We start from the raw sequence: 19669 nt of genomic DNA on the forward strand, positions 1-19669 counted from the left end.
TAACTGAGCATTGATGTCATGTTTGAATCAGTTATATGCACTCAGTAAGTAAACTCCAAAACAGCATGTCAAGTTTCTGGTTTTTAAGAGTATATAAAATGTCAATAGTAGTTTTAACTACAGACTGTACTAAAACCCTACGATTGTAATCGCAGCGTCAATGATAACGATAACCATGGCACAGCATGAACACCCTGATGTGTTGGAAACTGGGATGACCTCTGACAAATGCAATATAATGGTCAGATGAAACAATAGTGACCTCTGACAAATGCAATGTAAAAGTACAACTGAACGGCTCCGTGCACCACATGGAAACATCCCAGACGCTATGGGCCGCTGCAGGCATGAAGGCGACATTATTCAGGCTTTGAACTAAAGTAAGTCCAATCCGATTGACGGAAATCTAAAAATACCACACAACCTGGCCAGACTTCGCTTGTGTTTGATACAGCACCAGTAGCTGATAGAGTCACTGGTAACCAGTGGTCACGACTCATTATCTGATGGTTCTCAGATGTCTGGTTGGATGTGGTTAATGCAGAGTTAACACTAAATTGAACAACGGGCTCAGCGGTGGTTCACTATGTTAAATCCTTCAAGGATGGACAGTGAGTCTGAAGTGCGACAGGCGCCACAGTATGCGGCACATCTTCTGTGTTGACTTGGACGTTGCATTTAGCCCCCCGTATAAACAGACACTGTTGTTAGGTGGCAGTGTTATCATAGCGTTCTAATTGTACCACATTGTTACTTTTAAGATTCGGGGCGGTTGGGGTAGCCTAGTGGTTAAAGCGTTCGCTCGTCACGCCGAAGACCCGGGTTCGATTCCCCACATGGGTACAATGTGTGAAGCTCATTTCTGGTGTCCCCCGCCGTGATATTGCTGGAATATTGCTAAAAAGTGGCGTAAAACCATACTCACTCACTCACTTTTAAGATTCAGTTGAGGGTAGGGGTGTTCTAGTTTTGGACAGGAAATCAAGAATATTGTGGAGGCTCCTAGAGCAGCTGGGTTAATCCAGCTTAGGAAAGATAAATGTCTTTTGTTTGTATTGATACGTAGGCATTGGTATTTTTAATACAGTTGTTAATTGTATAACATTTCTTTTAAAACATTGAATTCTTTTACGTGCAGATTCCTTCATTAACTTGCTCTTCTAATTTGGGAATCGGCATATAACACTGTACTTACGCAAAGTAATTGTGATACTACATTATAAAACATAAACATTAGTTTTTGAATGACATGAAATAAAGCCACAATAACTCGGTGCGCCTAGTGGCTGCAAGAGTTGCATACTCCTCAGGGAGTTGAGATTGATAATACGATGTGCCGTTGAGATTGACATCCAATGGTCGAGGGAAAAAATACCAGTGCCTTGAGCATGAACTAGTTGCCTGGATATGTGCGCTATATAAATATTCTATAATAATAATAAAAATAACAAACCAATTTGCTTGAGCCTAGTCCCCCTTTAAATCGTAGGTGTGGAACGGCGTACATCTAATAGTAAGAATAGAATTGAAGTGGATTTAGTACATGTTGTTCCAAGTGTGTCAGCTGATGGAAGTGGATGAGTCTTTCAGAAATTTATTTCCTAACCCCTGCCATGCTTAGCTCACTGATTGCTTCTGTAAAAATTTGTCTCCTGGGTTTCTTTAAGGACAATGCCAGAGAATAAAACGTCTTCACTAGGCTGCATAAAAAGAATCCAAAAAAAGGCAAATAGTGATGTCTGTATTGAAAACCAGTGATGACATCCCGTGTTCGCTTGAAGGAAATATCTTGCCTGGCGCAGAAATCAAAATTTTGTTTTTGTTTTTTACTTCGATATTTTGGTGGAGCTATCGTTCCTGTAAAGGGGCGGTGGGTAGCCGAGTGGTTAAAGCTTTCGCTCGTCACGCGGAAGACCCAGGTTCGATTCCAAACATGGGTACAATGTGTGAAGCCCATTTCTGGTGTTCCCCACCGTGATATTGATGAAATATTGCTAATGTCGTGTAAATCTCACTTCCTGTCAAAGTCATAATTGGAAATGACTTACTTCTTACACACAAAGCCAACTTAAAGGGTTTATCCATTTCTTTCAGATATATTGCATCTGTATTGTGCGAGGGGCATGGGTAGTATCCATATATTGTTTCAAGGACTTGGTCTGGTGCATCTTTGACCCCATATTTGTCGATAGGATGCTGCAGGCAGACAAACACCTAAGAACTGTCATTAATATAATCTTTATATTGGCCATTCAATATAGAACACCTCCTTCTCGCCTATAGAAGAGTGGTTCAATACCAAACCTATCTTTTCATATCAAGTCCAATGAAATGTCATTTTCTATTGACGGATGATGGTGCGGCAGAAATCTGGAGGAATACAGATTCGATTGTTCTAATTACTACATTTTTATAGGAATTGCACCCTATAAAGGATGAAGACACCCTTGCAGAAAACATTTTACAGATCATGATCAGTGCTATGGTGTTCCTATGGAGGCTCGTAGAAGTGTTATATTTTACGGATTATCTATACTGTTAGTACTGAAGCTCACCTTCACTACACCATCCTCTTACAACCACTAGGTTTTCTAATCCTCACTGCTGAGTTGTCATGGCTTCAGCTCCATTCAATTCAGTAGGTGGCACCATATTGATTTGAACAGTATTTTGATTGATTGGTTGGTTGGTTGGTTGGTTTGTTGTTTAATACCACACTAGCAATATTCCAACTATATGGCGGCGGTCTGTAAATAATGGAGACTGGACCAGACAATCCAGTGATCAACAACATGAGCATCCATCTAGACAGTTGGGATATGATGACAACCAAGTAGGCAGTCTGACCACCCAATCTGTTAGTTGCGGTGTATGACAAGCATGGGTTACTGAAGATCAATCCGGATCTTCATGGGTCCAACAGTATTCCGAACATATCAAGGCATATTCACCCATAGTGGTGCAAGTATCAGTTGCCTGGACTGATCAAACCAAACGACCCATAAAGATCCGGGGTAGAATAGGTCTTCAGCAACCCATGCTTGCCACAAAAGGCGGCTATGCTTGTAGTGGTGGTGGATTTGGGTTTAAGGTCGTGCTTGAGAATATTTCGCTCATATGCATGTGCATGCTTGTGTATGTGTATGTGCGGCTGCTTGTACTAGCCCAGACTGAAGCTGGTTTTATAGTGCTAGCTCACTGAGATACCATGCCGCAGTGAAGCATGAATAGTGAAGCCCCACTCAGACACAGAATACTGACTCCAGCCGACCAGTCCTTGTTGTTGTATCCATTAATGCCGAGCACCAGGCAGGGACCAACAAGTACCATATTTTAACGTCTTTTGGTATGATGTGGTCGGGGATCGAACCCACAACCTTCCGCTCTCTGGGTGAAGATCCGGGGTAGAATAGGTCTTCAGCAACCCATGCTTACCACAAAAGGCTACTATGCTTGTCGTAAGAGGCGACTAACGGGATTGGGTGGTCAGGCTCCCTGACTTGGTAGACACATGTCATCGGTTTCCAATTTCGCAGATCAATGCTCATGCTGTTGATCACTGGATTGTCTTGTCCAGAATTGATTATTACAGACCGCCACCATATATATAGCTGGAATATTGCTGAGTGTGGCGTAAAACTAAACCCACTCACTCAAACCAAACATGGTCAAGAATGTAGTCCTTGATGCTAAACATCCTGTACATGTACACTATCTGTATCTCTAAATCAAGGAAAAAAGTACTCAAGACAGTAACTTTGCTTCATAACAAACATTTTATTGAGGACCAAAATGTACAGATGATTTGCATAAACCACTCAATCTCTCCACTCAGAAAACTAATAACAATCTGTATGAAATGCCTGCATCCTCTCACACATTCACTCACTCACTCACTCACAGGTGTAAAACGATGGTCTTGCTGCACTGAAGCTTGCATATGATTATGTCCCATGGCCCCTACAACCACCCACTGACCAGTGCTCAAGTCATGGGGAGAAACCCACGTATTCCCCTGTCAATATAAGTCTGTATGGCATATTGGTGCACCTCCCATTATAGCGCCAAGTGTATTATAAAGAAGTTGACAATTCTTTCACATTACTACATTTCATCATGGGCAGAAAAACGATAGTGATATGAAAGAATTAGCTGTTCCTGAACTTATTTGAGAACTAATATCCTGTCTGTTATAATTAACACCTGGACCTGTTTAACATCACAGCTTGTTGGAATGACAGAATGCCAAAAATAGACATCCAATCAACTTCCACTGTGTTGTGCTTGAACCAAGGAGTGATATCTCCACCTTGGCATGCCATGTCAAATACAACCAGAATGTCTGGTAGCAATGTCTCTCCCTTGTTCTAGTTCTCAGGAAACTATTTTTTCTAGCAGACATTTGCTCAGTTCAGTCTTCAGATTTGATAAATTTTTCTACTCATTTGAAAAGAATAGTGAGTCCTTTTTAACTGTAAAGAATCTGAGATTGTGAATTAACTATAGTCATAGGGAAACAATCAAGTGTTCTTTAACTTCGTTTTGAGTAGGCTAGATAACATCTTGCTCATATTAGTCCAGTTTGTAACTGCAATCTATGGTAAACTTGTCCAAAGTGGCATTTTGAGGGACAGAAATTCTGTTATGACCGTGACGAGAGATTGAGCTGGCCAAGGTGCTAAATGGATCCAGAATGTATATTATAATGGAAAGGAAAATATTACCCTATATTATCGAGGATGATACCCATGACCTATGAGCCGATTTGTACCCAGAAATGAAACTGTTTCTGCTCATAGTCTTTGCTCAGGTAATGTCATAGGGATGAATCCTCGTGCTAAATCCTGGACAACACTATTTCAGTGTCAAGTTAAATGTTGTATATTTTAACCTTAAAGAATTGCCAGAAATAGTTAACATTTCAACCTAATCAGTAAATCTGTGTTACTGCAGATTTAAAATTAATGCTCTTTAGGTGAATAGTTTTATCAGATGATGAACGGTTATATTAACAAAGTAACCTCATCCTCTGGCTTCCAGATCAATTGACTGAACAATCAGCCCAGTGATGAAAACATTACTACTCGCGTTGGGTATTTGGTACTGTGTACATTTTACTCCCAAGGGTCCAGCCTTATGGGTACTTTAAACCAAGCAGACATTTTACAAAAACTTCTTAAAATGCTGTTTCAGTTAACTATTCTTTCATGTGCTGCCCAAAATGAGTCTGTCATAGAAGCTCACAACATGGATACAGGTCAGATAAACTAAGTGAGAGGCAGCACTTTTGTGCATTATTCGCTGCAGTAGAATTCATATAAGGATGATGCCTGTATGTGATCCATAAATAAAGATGAGTTAAGATATTCAGGGAGGCAAACTGAAAAGGTTACATCAGCAACCATATAAATATTATATGGTCTCTGGCTAAATCGAATAATTACATATAATTTTGTTGTGCTTGATTTTGAACTTTTTCACTCGTATTTGTTTACAACTTGAATTTGCAAAGGTTACTGTGATATATTCACATATTTTAAGCAAAAAATGTGCTTATGAACCGGAACTTGGCAGTCACAAATGGCCCTGAACCTGCCCTGCAGCCAATACTTCACCATTATTGTCATCAACCTCTTCCCGATTCCAGCCTCAACTTGCAAAGTGTGGAATGATAAGGATATATGTGGAATACATTCAATCTCATTCCTGGTTCTGTATTTCAGGCTTGTTATCGACCTCAGACTAAAGAAACAGTTCCCCATAACTTGAGCAGTCACAGTGCCTGAATATGCGATTTGTTCGATGAAATAATTCTCCATATTTTGGCAGCTCTCTGGCCATGTGAGGTGAGCCTCGTGGTGTTTATATTAGCAGTGACAGTTTGGCCCCTACACATACACATGGTTGTTCATTATTGACAATTAGTTATAAAACTACAAGTATAAAATATTTGTCTGGAATCACAATTGTGTATATTACATTTTCGCATATAAACACACAGACTCTGTGATTGTGTTATCTTTCATCGCTCGTCACAGAAACTGGGTATATGGAAGGATGGGATGAGCCACAAAAACATAGCAGAGTCACTTGCAGTCACATATTGCCACACATTTTTCTATAACTTTGTTTATGAATCTGCCGACTCTGAAAAATGAAAAGAAGAATATCTTTACATTCCGTCAACAAGAAAAAAATAAAATGTTAAAAACACCCCACATGTACTATCAAAACTTCCTGCTAAAATTAAAAGTGGATTTAATTAATGTGGAATTAAAACCTTGGAAATTTCAAAACACATGGAATCCTATGCTCATGTTCCCCTCTACCTACTTCACATTTTGTTGAAATAGAATAATGCATTTGACATGTATGTTTTTGTCATCAACCTATAGACATTTCTGAAGCCAAAAATCCGTAATCTGTGTTTCTGAATCTTCAGACTGCTATGGTCACTTTTCTGCATTCACTACAGGGCATAGGTAAAACCATATAAAGAGAAGCTATTGTATTTATATGACTTATTTAAAGAAAATGGTTGGTATATACAAATATAATATATATTTTCTGATATTTCCCAAACAATACAACCCACATTGACAACTGTTGCAAAAAATAATGCCCTGATTTGAAAAATAACAAAAAAACATTGCTGTCATTAGTAAAAGCTTTACAAAATAAATCTTTGGAATGGACATATAAAATGCAGAACTGGAAATAAACTTGAACTTAATATGAAATAAAAACCCTTCAGAGTTTGCTATAAGCAAAAATCTTTTTGTTCTGTGGCCTCAACAATGACACTGAAGAACTTTAAACTTCTTCTGCAATGTTATTTTAGTTTTAACACTCATTGCAATGAGACCCTGTGTTTTGCAGTTTGAAATGTAACCAACCCTTAATGTTTTCACCAGTATGATTTCTGGTTTATACACTACACACATTTTGATAAGGATAATCTTATATGTCATTCTATTTAAATAGACACTGGACAATATCTCCATCAAAAGTGTAACAGATAACTATACAATGAAAAGGTTTCTGACAACCTCCAAGTATTTTAAATCTTACAAATTTGTGTATGGTTCTGGTGACTTCTCATGATTTTCATTGCCATTACAATTAGCTTATTTTAAAAAATTGATTTTTTTCCCAGATTTCTGAGATATAGACATCTGTTTTTGTAAATAGAGAGAACACAATAAATTGGGCGTGACTTTGCTGTCCTTCTGTGGCAAATCCTGAATAAACTGTATCACAGAAGTCTATTAATGGCACACTCTCGCACACATGAACATGGCTTGTATGTCACATAACATTATGCATTGTGCAAACTGATGATTAGGCGTTTTGCTGGTGCTTGACATCATAGAAATTCTCTGTACAAGTTCACAAAGCACCACAATCGGCCTTCGATTCTTCCATAATGTCATGGAGTATGATTGATATAAAACCTGTCTTGCCTAGTCTAGTTAACCTAAAGGACACACATCGATCTGGCTAGTGTAAAAACCATAAAAAATTAACATTTCTTTACTGTGGACATCCGGATGAGATTATTGTCGTTTGAGTGATCACACACACACAAAGTGAAATTAAACGGAGTTAAGAAAATTACACTTGCATGCAGATATGAAAATAACAGAACTTGTGATCACAGTTGTGAAGATAATAGTATATTCCATCACACAGGTGATATATAGAGAGCCACCTGATGTACATATATTCATAGCACTTATAATGTATCACAAATCTCAGATAAACATAAACAAGTCAGACAGGGAATCTGGCAATCAAAAATCTGTAAAAGCTGTGGTTCATACAAAACTATAATTTATTATTTTTTAAATAACTGCTGATAAGTTAGATATAAGAAAACTGAAACTGTGTTAGTTTCTTGAATAAATTGCAAGGGGACTGAACTGTCTCCCATATAAAACTTTACAACTTTAAGGTATCCTGAACTATGATCAAAAGAAAACCTACATAAAAATTGTTATTAAGCTAAAAAATGGACAATTTTGATTAAATTCCGAGATCAATTTTATATCAAAAATAATTTGGCCTATTTGATCCATCATGAAGTTAGAGTTATTTCTCTCTGGTGATTATAATCTCATTATCTAGTAATCCGATATGAAGAAACATAGATTCAACATTAGACAGATAAAAAAACAAACCAAAACCAACATAAGTATAAATAAAATAATAATCCGTGATCTGAGTATTAAGCAAATAATAACACTTATGCAGAAAATAGCCTTGTTACTTGGTGAGGATAAGGAGTTATCTCCTGGTGTCTTGAGAGTAATCTCCCTTTGGTGAAATCTAGAATGTTGCAAGAGCCTTGAAACAAAGCTGGACAATTCACAGGGAAACATTTCACAGAACAATTAATACATGTGCTCTTATGAAATCTGGAAGAATTTTAATACAGTTTCCTGAACTATAAAATATATATATTTTAGTATTTGTGAATTTAGGCACAAGTATTAGCATCACGTCTGATTTCATCTTAAATATTTTGGCTGTTCGTGAATATGAACAAATAGAAAGATATTTTGATAGAATTCCGGGTAAAAAGTGTCACTTACATGAACAATGCAATTTCATCTTGAAAACAACAAGTTCACTTGAAACCATAGCAATGTTCAAACTGGTTTGATATCTACATTGATATTCCAAAATAGGTTGTAAATCTTCTTACTTAGCACTAGTTGACATAAGGCAATTTTGGCATTGATTTTTGTGGATTGACTTTGACGACCTGAATTTGTTCATTCTGAAAAAAGAAACACTCAAGAAAAATAGAATTGCAGATTCTTACTTTAAAACTGAAAAAAGTGTTTTCCAATGGGAGCTGAATGATGTGTACATATTCACTAACATACCCATGTTACTAATTTTGAAAAGTTAAAAAACCTAGTATTTAGCATAGGACATCCTGCTTCCATATTGCTTAGCAATCTTCAACTTGAATGATGCTTTGCACCAAATATAAAGTGTCCTTCAACACACTCTAGACATCTGTATATCTTGCCATCAGTTTCGCTAGCAGCTCCATATACCAAACATCCACATATTAGCAACCATTTTTCCACAAGGAGGGAGCGTGGCATTGGACATGTTGAAATTTCCCCAAGCTGACGTAACGTGATCCGACATGGCAATCGGAAAACAAGGGAAAGCACTCTGCAAGTTAGATCCAGTCCATTAGTTCAGTGACCACTTAACATCCAAGAACCGGTATCCAGAACAGTCAGGGCATTGTGAGATGATTCCATAGCATGCACTTCCATCATGAAGAGACCATGTCTTTTGTTCTTGAAGTTCTCTTGAATGTTTCACATATATTTTCTCATAAAATCTATGCGCAAACCCTCACTTGGAGTGTTGAGAATGCATCTCCCTGTACAACAGTAAGTCAAGCTTCACAGGAGGACCAGATATGCACTTGTGGAGAACAGTTCAACTCTCCTCCTCCTCTTCTTCCCAACAGATGGCATGAAGAGGAGGACTTTATTTCCCAGACTAAGGAAAGCCCAGGGCCGTCCTGCCCAATGAGAAGCACAATCTGGTGTCACTGGTCTGAGAAAAACTATCCTCTTTTGTCATTGAGTAAGAAGACCAAGAATCTGTCCTTCTGAGGTTGTGTCAAGTTACGTCTTCAAGACTGAGACCAACTTGAAATCTGATATTCCTAGGAATCTTTTCTTCAACTGTATTTAATGTTGAGAACTTCAATGCACAGGCACTCAGTGTAATTATGAAGATATTATTGTTGACAGCACCACTGGTCACACAGCTTGCCAAACGGCATTGATTAACAAATCCTGATGACCCCCACTTCAAACAAGCTATGGGGACCATGACAACCTGAGGTTTAATGTCAAGATTTAAGCTTCTATCTGTTGATTTGCAGTTTATCATGGCTACATGCTTTGTCTGAACAGACTAGTTGTTCCAGGATGAGCCATACACACATGAGGACAGTCTGCAGCAACATCATCAGGTCCTAGCTCAGCCATTCTTTTTCCACTGATCACACTCTACCAAAGGATGGCCTATGGCACAACAACTTATGGTTCCAGCAAAGCCATTCTGTTTTAACTTCTCACATAACAGCCAAGGTTGGCCTCTGGCAAACAACTGCATGAGGTTCCACCTGTTTCCACTGATCACAATAACCAAGGTCGGCCTCCAACAACTTCTTGAGGTTCCAGCACAGCCATTCTGTTTCCACTGATCAGCCAATATCAGCAGGACAGCCCACCTTTCTCATCTGAAGCTGCCTGAAATGAGAAACAGTTCATAAGCACAGGAAGATTGTTGCTAGGGACAAGGAATAAAACTATCCAATCTCATGTCACAAGTATCATCTTTGATTACTTCTCTTTCAAACTAGCAACATGTACCTGACAAGTAAGGTGTCTTGTAATTTGCCCAACCTAACACAATAAGTAGTTTAGTTGTTTTCCTAATATGTAAATTTCAACAGTTTCAGGACCTTGTTGATGGACTTGTTGAAAGTTTGAAATGTACTCTACAAACAATGTCCCCCAAAGTTTCATGATCCCCAACTATTTTCTTCCAAGACACTTCCACCAGGACAGTAGAAATGGCAGATGCTCAGAAATATATTTTAACATAAATATCAAACTATGTCGCATCCTTAAAGGAAAAGGTGTGTATAGCTGCTCTAAATGCTGTAACAAGACATAGCTGAATATGAGGCCCTACAAGAGTAGTCAAGTAGATTTCAAAAGGGTTCCAGAACATCAAAGCCAACCCATAATATCTGTCACCATACTCAACCATGAGAATGAAGGAGTGCACCAAAAATACCCTCAACATGCTATAACGGACATCTGACATAACCATTGGTTTGAGTGGAGCTGTTAACTGACACTTTGTTCACAGCAGCTGCTTTGATTTAATGTGATAAAATTATCTCCATCGCACTGCCACTGTTAGACATAGGACCAAACTAATTTTCTTGCATTACATGATTCCCACCTACGACTTGTAAACGTAACAGGAAAAAGTCTGTTTGAAAGAACATATGCTGTACATCTCAGACAAATTTGTATTTTCCAACTGAGTGAGTGAGCAAGTTTAAAGCCACTTTTGACAGTATTTCAATTATATCATGCTTGATAATGAAGCATACAACTTTATAGACAAAAACATCTTGTTTATCGCACAGAGCAACATTTCAGTGTACATTCTTACATGGTTATCAAGTTAAAAGTGACTACAACCAACTGAGAAGTACAAATGTTATGTAGATATTTGCCTCTTTTAAGAAACAACCATGGGTATGGTGCTGAAAGCCTAGAAACATAACAGGGATGAACCAGAATTCAACCACCAATATAGATTTCTGGCGCAACCAAGGGACACACAATGGTGACCTTGACCCTGTTTTTTTTTCAAAGGAAGTGAATCGACAACATTTCCTATCTTGGATCTTGTGTTCGGTAGGATACAAGAAAATCTGTACAAAATGAATTCATCTGACCTGAGGAGGGTCAAGATTATCCCATATATTTTGAAACGGCAGAACAATCCATTGTGCAGTAGAAACCTCTTACAATAGTTACAATACCATGTAACCTATTCTTGGAATACAGTCTTGTACAAAAGTAGCTCTGCAAAGGGAATTCAAGCATTCATTCGTGAATGAGTAGGAATTAACAAAGATGGTGTTTCAGTCATCCAGAACAGATCTTGGAACCTATGAGCTAAGGGTTCATTCGCAACTAATGGATGCAACTCTGACTGACTGAGTTTGGTTTTAAGCCGCTTTTAGCAATATTCCAGCAACATCACGGCGAGGGACACCAGAAATGGGCTTCACACATTGTACCCATGTGGGGATTCGAACCCGGGTCTTCGGCGTGACGAGCCAACGCTTTAACCACTAGGCTACCCCACCGCCCCGGATGCAACTCTGATTAGTGAATAAAAGTAGTGATTGATAACTGAGCATCATCTGCCCAATGTCCCTTCAATCACTTCATGCATTTATTTACCCAACATGATTATTAGAATTCTCAGTAAGTTTCCACTTGTGACAGTTTATAATTTAGACATTTTCATTTCCCCACAAAATACATTCTTCACTAAAAAATATCATCAGAGACCATATAATAAGAAACATCTCATCATATGGTGCCTGGTATCCGATACGCCAACATACTGAATACTGCCACTGTGTCAATGTACCAGCTGACATTTATTGACCTATTTTTTTATATAATGATGTGACATCTTGGACCATTGTTCACACGTTTCATTCATATGTAACAGTTGCTGCCAGCTACAATATTTGCATTCATGCAATTATACTTTCATGTGAAGTGAGGATCAGATGGAGATGTCGATCCCTGGGACAGGTCACTAGGTGCTGGAGACTCAGGATTGAAACATGCTTAAAGTAGTAAGTGAGTTTAGTTTCACACCGCTTTTAGCAATACTAGTATTCCAGCAATATCACAGCGGTGATACCAGAAATGTGCTTCACACATTGTACCCATGGGAGAATTAAACCCGAATCTTTGGCGTGATGAGCCTGACCACCCGATCCCGTTAGTCGCCTTTTGCAACAAGCACGTATTGGTTGCTGAAGACCAATTCTTCACTGCATCGTCACGGGATTAGTTACTGTATTTATGCGAAGCAGTGTTGTAGTACAGACTGATACTGGTGGTATACCTATATGACATCTGACATTTAGGAAGGCTAATGGTACAAGATACTGCAGACAGGATTAACAAAGAAAGCTATACAGCAACTATAGCATCTGGCTGTTAGATATGGCAATTAACTGACTACAGAGTAGACATTGTGATGGTATGACTACAAGCAATTTAACCTTTATTACTAAGTGCTTCTCGAACAAAGGCTGTCATGATTTTTCATTCACTGATGAGAGCAGAAGAATCTAACTAAATATGCTGCTGGAAATAAGAGCTCAGTTCAGGCCCACAGACTATCGTTTTGGCCATGAAGAATAATTTCCAATAAAGAAGTAATGGTTGACATTTTGGGCTTAATATTTTATGTCTGTTTCACTCACTATTGTTAGCCGTGTTCCAAAAACATTAGATATAGGGAAAGGTAGATATGTGTGTATTTACATGTTGGTAATAAGTAAGCAATATCCATATTGACATTGGTCTTACCGACAGTTATATATGTAAAACCAACCAGTGAAACTGTAGGTGTAATGGCCGACACACCAAGGAAAGGTAACTCTTGTACATCCTCTTCCAAATGCCAGATCCAGGTTTTGTTCAATATAGGCATTATCTCCTATGATTAACTGACCTGTTTTCCATGACAAAAAATCAATAATTCTGGAACAAATTTAAGCACTGATCTTCCGGCTTTTCATAAACAGGCACTATATGCCATCAGAATTCTAATAGCAATCGATGCCAGTCTTTCCGAAATAATGTCAAGATCTCATTATCGACTGTTTCCTTCCCAGGTTTACTAACAATATTACTAATATATTAAAAAAAAAAAGTGTTCAATTATTGTAATAAAACACAATAAAAAGGAACCCAGATACTCACTTAATCTGAAACTGCAGTAATCAAGGTTTGCCAACTACTATAAGAGATGACTAACATAGGATATATTGGTCATATTTGTTTCACGGTCTGTATGTCAGACTACTTTCCAATGTTCATCAGCTGGCAACTTGCCAATCCGGCAGCTTCAGTGTTGAAGAGGGAGCAAACAGATGAGGAAGGGGGGAAGAGGATGGGGCAAGGAGGAGGTACCCCCTGGACTGGTGAGGTGCTATTTCGGTCCTCATCTTACACGCTTTACACACAATTTGACTTTTGTCTTGAAGAGTGAGTCAAGATCAAAGCGCCAGGTTACATGGTACATATAAGTCTCAAGTTCCTACATCCAGACACAACAGTTTAAAAAGAGATTCTTCGATCCTCAAATTTACAAAATAAACACTTTATAAATACGCATCCCCCCCAAGAGAGACAAGAAATGGAAGTTCCACAGAGGATACCAATGTAGTCCAGCACTCCATGCAGATTCATTTGATGTGTTATGACAGAAGGGGTTTGTAACACCTCTCATGCCTAAACATGCCTGCTTTATATCGTCTTATCACCCACGTCCACTTCCCCTTCCCTGTATTCCTGTCTTTGGCTAACATCTTATCATATATCTGTGGAACTGCTTAATGAAAAACTGTAATATAGCAGAATTTCCTGTGTAAGTCAAGTCCGGCCATCACATGTGTAGGCGTGTGTTTATTTAATATGTTATCAATACTAGATCATACACATCAATATCCAAGCTTTAATGTCAACAACCAAGCTTTTATGTCAATATCCAAGCTTTTATGTCAATCAATGATAACAAAACTCAACCAGAAAACACCTTAATGATACCGACATGTTTTCATGTACGAACCATGCCTGTTTCAAATTATTCTAAAACATTGAAAATCTACTGATTCGAGAGCTTTCTCTGTATTAAACCATGTTATGGTTAGACATAATTTCTCAATAATTATAAACTATGATTTGTAGTCGTTATTCTTAAAAAATGGACTGTGAATTTCCGTCTCAGGATAACTGCAAGAATAGCAATATAATAGTTTACAATGGAAAAGCATATTAAAGATGACATCTTTATACAATGAAACCCAGAAAGAATTGACACTGAGTAAACAGTGAAGGATTAAATCTCTTTCAACTGGACATTGTACAAAATGTAACTGTCTCAATTTAAATGACAAACCTGTTATTTGCATGTATCGTTAATGAATTGATGTGAAACAAATAAAACTGAACACACAAGCCTCGCTGTTGACAATCAGAACATTTACCCATAATTCACCCTGATTTCTGTATCACAATCCTAAACTTGTCCGATTTCCTTGCTATAATTTGACAGACACACATAATGATTAAACACTTCCTCAGACACCATGTGGTGATCGTAAGTCAATCCAACTGACCGCATGACGTGTGTGACAGTGGGCAAACAAGCAAAGGTCAGTGTGGAGGAGTTGTCCGACTGATGTGATTACAATGTCAATACTACATCCAGGAGGTTCTCCATGATGTCTGCAACTACAATCATAGTACTGCCGACTTCCAACATAAAACAACTTGTCAAGAGGCAATAAAACTTTAATGACAGCTGCACGAATGAAACCGTTTTAGAAATGTGGAACGCAGTGAATACAGAAAAGTTACCATAATCAATTTGGAACATCAGGATGAAGAAATTTGATAGATTACCAATAACCCGTCTGAAAAATCACTCCAAAGTTTTTAAATGATTCATCAAGTAACCGCCCAAATGTCTCTTCAAACCTGATTTTTATTCCAAGGTTTCAGGACTAGCTTGAGAGGTTGTCAAGGAGGGTGGAAGACCTCGGCAGACTTTACATGTGTGATACTGAAGCTGGGATATCTGTACACGGTTTATCTCAATTACCTCGAATCTTTCGCCAAACATCCTCCTCCCTCCATCTTCAGAACAGAGAGCTTGTGGTACTGACAGAGAACCATTAAGTTCTATTTACTCATCAATTTACCAGCAAATACTATGATGGAAGGGAAGGGAAACCTACAAGCTATTTCACAAAGAGGGACACAGACATAAAATCGACATGGACTCTAAATTAGTCTTTCTCTTGAGATTCCTTTACCACATCTCCGGACTGATGTTTTGCTCACTGCTGAGGCAAGACATTGAGCAATCTCATGGTGTATCTATGACGTCAGTGCGACCTATTGAAGTAAACATTTTCTATCCTGCCGACCTGGCAAATACACACGGGTTCTGGATCAGGAAATTGCCAAGTACTTGTTGTTTGGAAAAGACATTCTGGGATCATGTTAACCCGGCTTGAAAAAAGTATCGAGAGCCAATAACATCATATTACCTGATTCTAATTGGGATGAAGTTCAATCTCTACAAAATCTAATTTTCTGTCTGGTGTTAAAGATTGATAGTTTTGTAAAAAACAATCAATTCTACGTTAACCTGTTATATGTGGATTCCAAAGTCTTATAACATAATAACTGTTTTTGCTTTCTGAACACAAAAATCTATTTGGTGAAGTGTTTTTTCTCAATCAATACCCACAAACAAGTGGGAGAACAGCTTCAGAAGTGTTAGAAAGTTTGCTGCTCTTTCAAACAATTTCTGAACTGGACAAGCAAGGGATTATAAACATGCAATTTCAGAAGTGTTGAAGTTGGCTTCACCTTCAAACAATATCTGAGTTGGACACCGCAAGAATAAGCTTATAACCATGCATGGTGAGTGAATTTAGTTTAACGCCGCTTTTAGCAATATTCCAGCAATATCATGGCGGGGACACCAGAAATGGGCTTCACACATTGTACCCATGTGGGGAATGGAACCCAGGCCTTTGGCGTGACAAAAAACTGGCTTTAACCACTAGGCTACCCCACCGCCCCTAACCATGCATGGAATCAAACCCAATTCTCATCATGATAAGAGAACACAGCAGCCACCAGGCTACCCAATCATCCAAGACAGACAATGAACATACTCAGTACAAACTGTGTCAATGTTTATCAGAATAATCCTAAACCAAAATTGATAACATCAATGCAGATGCAATCAGGTTTAATATCACTGCCTCATTAGCTGGTTGAGAACACAATGCTTGTCATGTTTCATTTTGTGATTGGCAATCTGATGATATTTAAAAATATGTTAAATCACCCAACCACTCCAAGGTTGCTTTAAAGAAGCCAACGATAGCTGAGTATTATTTTTTTCTTAACTGATTGTCTGTTTCCAAGAAATCTAACACACAAATCTTGTTCTGAAAACAATAAACCATTACTTTCTTTAGTTGTACACGACATGATGGACTGTCAACAAAATCAGATCATTCAAACAATGCCTGACCCAGCTGTCACTTGATCCTTGGGGCTACAACAAGCAGCTTCATGCAGAGAAGACATGGATATAACTGGAGAGGTTCAGACTCAAATTTGATTTCAAATGCTTTTATGTCTAATAGCGAGAGAAGTGAGGCGAATTGGGGTTTGACACCTTGTTCAAGATTATCATACTAATATAGCGATGTGTCTGTTTGTATGTATTTGCTTGTACTAATCAAGACTAATGCCAGTTTTATAGTGCTACCCCACTGAGATACCATGCTGCTGTTTAACATGGACACACAGTAAACTCGGACACCATTTACTAATTCCATTCTGTTCAGTACTAATTTGATCCCACTAATGTCACGCGCAAGTACTGTCTTGTTACATTTTAGTATGACTTCACTTGGGACTGAACCACAGACTTTCCACTCTCTGGCTGGTGCTCTGTCAACTACACCATGGAGGCTGTCCCATAAACTGTGCGTAAGCTAGGAATCCAACTGGGTCATCAACGTGACTGAAGGATCTTACTCATGTACATGGTATCCAGGACAATGAGGTAGAGTGAGTGAGTTTAGTTTTATGCCGCTTTTAGCAAGATTCCTGCAATGTCATGGCGGGGGACACCAGAAATGGGCTTCATACATTGTAGCCATGTGGGGAATGGAACCCGGGTCTTCAGCTTGACGAGTGAATGATTAAACCACTAGGCTACCCCACCGTCCCAATGAGGAAGAGGAAGGATGGGTATCCAATAGTTTTAGGTAGCACAGTTTGCCCATTCGTGACAGGAACTGTCTTGCATCTGAAACATAGATTTCTATTATTCCTACACATCTATTATCCCAAGATTACCATTTTCCTTGCCGTGTCTGTGCCATGCACATGGCGTTATCTTCCCCTTAGTGGGAAATATCATCCGCCTGCATCAGTTTGAATGCATTCGAAGAATTACACAAAGTGGTGATTAACCCAGTTCACTTACTCCACATCTTAACAAAAGCAGTATATGAACTTCCTCCATATATATGATTTGGGTGATGAGTAGCATTCATCCACAAGAGTATTGCTATGATAAACGATCAGCTGCCTGTGTAACACACCTACTCCGGTCAACAGAGGACATGATGCTGTACTACATCGAGATATTGATCAGATCTGTGAGGCAAGACGAGATGAAATAAACTGGATGCCTGGGGATCCGTGATGTGGACATTACGGATCAAGCATGTTCGGGAACCTGAGACTGGGGAGGTCCTGACACCTGAGGCTGCAATGGTTCCGACACCTGGGACAGGGGAGGTTTGGACACCTGGGACTGGAGAGATTCTGACACATAAGACCAAAGAGTTGTTAACACCTAAGATTAAACAAGGTCTGACACCTGAGTCTGGGAGGTGCTTAGACCTGGAGGTTTGGACAGGTGAAACTTAGGAGGTTTGGACGCCTGAGACTGGAGAGGTTCAGACGCATATGAATGAAGAGTTTTTAACATCTAAGACTAAGTTCTGCCACTTGAGGATGTGGTGGTTCCAACACTTGGGACTGTTTGTTCAGAGAGCTCAGACTGAACATGTGACACTTCAGACTGAAAAGTTTCAGACACCCAAGCCTGGGGACAATCTGATTCCTGAGACTGTGGAGGTTTTGACACCAAAGACTGATCAAGTTTGGACACTTGAGGCTGATCAAGTGTGGACACTTGAGACTGTGGAGGTTCTGACACTTGGGACTGCAAAGGTTCAGACTGCCAAAGTGAAGACTCCCTGAGATTGAAAAACTTCTCACACTAGGAAAGTTCTGACACCTGACACTGGGACAGTTCAGACACCTGAGACAGAAGAGGTTCAGAAACCTGAGACAGAGGAGTTTGTTGACTGTGGAGGACATACTTCATGACTCAGGCAGTACTTCACCAACAGTACCAGTCTCCAAGTCTCCAAGTACAAGTGAACCCAGTCACTGACAACAAGAACATCACAGCCAATCAAGGAAACGTTTCCTGTACATTGGTCTGATATATTATCATAATGATATAAACATACAACATCCATCAGCTTCTTCAAGTTCAGCTGGTCCAGGATAGCTGATGCAACACGCTTGGCTAGACGAGTGCTAGGTCATAGATTCCCCCTTCGTACATGCCTCATATTTTTTTAATCAGTCTGATGTTAAATGCACTACCACCATCACCATCACCCATTGGGAAGTTATCATCGGGTGGCTTTATCTCAGAAATATCAATCCGCCATCTTTGTTTATCGGTATTTGGATTGGCAAAATTGATTTATAAAACCACACTGATTATTCCAATATTGAAAACATTAGTCATGAATTCTCATAACTCTAAAAACTATTCATTTTTTGTTGTTGGAAAGTCTTGAAAATGGTCAGGAAATAATGAATATCACCGAATTCAGTGGATCACCATAACCTTTGACATTACCAGTAGTCAAATACCTGGATTATCTGTTAATAACTACCCTGAGATGACAGTCTATCACATTTCCAATTCAAAGCCAGTCCAAGGAAAATAGGAATCCATTTGTGAGTTGAAATATCGATCTTCCATCAACAGCAATGAATTCATGGGCAAATGTGTGGAATGAATAACAGTGTGTGTGTGACACGGTATGTCCAATCGTGAATGTTGTTTCATTACTGTGATATCATGACGACACATCACATATTATCTCAGTAACAGACTAACATCTAGTCTCTGAAATAAACAGATTTTGAAGGGGAAAAAA

At 38.8% G+C, this 19669-nt stretch overlaps 1 long non-coding RNA gene across 1 annotated transcript in view; it reads right to left on the reverse strand.

The window, feature by feature from the left end:
• Positions 1-3757: 3757 nt before the first annotated feature.
• Positions 3758-19669, reverse strand: part of LOC124263801 — a 30588-nt gene continuing 14676 nt past the window's right edge. The window contains exons 2-3 of the long non-coding RNA XR_006894939.1: positions 15938-15943; positions 3758-9833 (exon numbers count right to left, since the gene is read on the reverse strand). This is a non-coding gene — a long non-coding RNA (uncharacterized LOC124263801). The remainder of the gene's footprint in view (positions 9834-15937; positions 15944-19669) is intronic.

The sequence above is a fragment of the Haliotis rubra genome, unplaced genomic scaffold, assembly GCF_003918875.1.
Source record: "Haliotis rubra isolate DU_JTF1 unplaced genomic scaffold, ASM391887v1 Scf9, whole genome shotgun sequence".
Taxonomy (NCBI): Eukaryota; Metazoa; Mollusca; class Gastropoda; order Lepetellida; family Haliotidae; genus Haliotis; species Haliotis rubra.